Here is a 2,533-nt window from a genome sequence, read left to right as displayed (position 1 = left end):
TCAAAAGATAGTAAATATCTCTTGGTAAGTCTAATCAAGCAGGTGAAAGACATGTATGATAAAAACTATTAAGACACTGAAAAAAGAAATTGAAGAAATATTTTAAGATGAAAAGATCAACAATGTTCATGGATTCTTAGGGTCAAAATAGTAAAATGGTCATCCTGTCAAAAGCAGTCTTCAGACTTAATGCAAGCTCCATCAAAATTCTAACACAATTCTTCATACATCTTTAAGAGTCAAATTTTACCTTCATATAGAAACACAAACAATCTAGAATATGTAAAAACAATTCTGAATAACAAAATAATTGCTGGAAGTTTCACTGTTTCAGATTTCAAGTTATACTACAGAGTTATATTTAAAAAGACATGGTATTGACACAAAAACAGACAGGTTTATCAATGAAATCAAACTGAAGACTCAGACATGACTCCACATACCTATGGACATCTAGTTTTTGATATAAAAAAAGCCACATACAATCAGTGGGACAAAGACATAATCTTCAGCAAATGGTGCCCTTCAAATTATATGACTATAGGTAGAAGAATCCAAATAGATTCATACTTATCACACTACACAAAACTCAATTTCAAATAGATTATAGATCTCAACATAAAATCAAATACACTGAAAAGGATAGATGAAAATTGGGGGATTGCCTTAAACTAATTGGCACAGGAACATACTCTCTGAACAGAGCAGTGTTACCACAAGCACTAAGATCAACAACTAATATATGGGGGTTTTGTATTTTTTATTGGTTATTTGGTTTATTTATATTACAAATGTTATCTCCCTTCTAGGTTTCCTTTCAAAAAAAAAAAAAAAAAAAAAAAAAAAAAAAAAAAAACCAACAACATTCCACCTCCTCCCCCTGCAAGTGAAAAGTTTTTATAAGGTAAAGAACACTATAAATTGGACATATAGGCAGCATACAGAATGGGAAAAGAATACCAGAAATTGGAAACAGTCTAGATGACCCTCAGCAAAAGAATGAAGAAAACTTCTTCATTTACTTAACCATTAAAAAAATGACATGAAATTTGCACGTAAATGAATGGAACAAAATAATAATAATAATAATAATAATAATAATAATAATAATAATAATAATAATAATCCCAATTGAGGTATGCCAGAGCTAAAAGAACAATTATGCTATATATTTGCTTATATGAGTTATTAGCTGTTAAGTCATTGGTACAACCACAGAAGTTAGGTATATAGGAAGCAACTAGGCTGGGAACAGAGACCTAATTAGGAAAAGAAAATAGAAAAGAGTTATAGATGGATGGGGGCACTGAAACTGGAGGATCAGGTAGGGACAGGGAGGGCAAAAGAAGAAGAGGGACAGAAAATAAAAGAGAGATGTAAATTGAAGAACCATTTGAATGGAAGTATGAAAACCTAATTCAACTAAATCTTTCTAAAATATATACACATTTGAAAGTTGTGGCAAGATTTTTCCTGTTCAATCTATTTAAATATTAGTGCAGCAGGAGGCCTCTGATTGGGCAGGGAAAAGAGTGGCAAAGCTAAGAGTTGCAGGGGGCAGAGGAGGGGAGAGGGGAGGGAGGAAGAGAGAGAGAAGGAAAGGGAGGGAGAGGGAGAAGAAAGAGAGAGGAGAGAGAGGGGGAGAGAAGAAAGGAGAGGGGAGAGGGAGATAGGAGAGGGGAGAGGGAAAGGGAGATGGGAGAGGGGGCGAGGAAAGAGGGGGAGAAAAGATGGGGAAAAGTGAGGAGGAAAAGGGAGAGGGAGGTGGAGAGGGGTAGGGAGAGGGGTAGGGAGAGGGAGAGGGAGAGGGAGAGGGAGAGGGAGAGGGAGAGGGAGAGGGAGAGGGAGAGGGAGAGGGAGAGGGAGAGGGAGAGGGAAGGCTTGATAGAGGAAGACTTGAAGCAGCGTTGCTTTAACTAGACACAGATAGTTATGATACTAAGGTTAGAATAATTGGGTTAACTTGTCTAATCTGTGTGGGCAGCTTTATCATTATCTATTTGTTCTGAAATCATTTATTGGTATCTTGTGATTTGAGAATTGTTGGTATCTAAATCTGTTTGGTTAATTATAAGCTTAAATTTTGATTTTAACAGGTTACTGAGTATTGTGATGTCTGTGAAGTTGGAGGTGGGTGGAGGCAGCAACTACCCCAATGTCTCAGGGGCCCTGGGCCAGAGAGTCTTCAAGATGGGAACTCCTGGCTGGGGTGTAGGGCTTAGAGCCAGAGCAAACTGGAGCTGGGAAAGGTTATTGGGAGCAGCAAAGGGTGGGGGGAGGGAGGCTAGCTAGAAAGAGTAAGTAGCCCAGTGAGACCATGCTGGACCTGAGTGGTACAGTCAGTAGTGTGGGAACTGCTGATTGATTTTTAATACTTCCTGCTATAGAAAGTGATCAGAATTATTACACCAAATAATAAGGAAGACTGAACCCCAACAGGCCATTCCTTGTCACCAAATGAAGCTTTCATTGTTGGAATTATGTTACAGCTAATTGAATTGTTGGGCAAAGAGGTCAATGGGAATCACCAAAC

This window comes from Arvicanthis niloticus, chromosome 29, assembly GCF_011762505.2.
Source record: "Arvicanthis niloticus isolate mArvNil1 chromosome 29, mArvNil1.pat.X, whole genome shotgun sequence".
NCBI lineage: Eukaryota > Metazoa > Chordata > Mammalia > Rodentia > Muridae > Arvicanthis > Arvicanthis niloticus.
Note: the sequence above shows the minus strand (reverse complement) of the source record.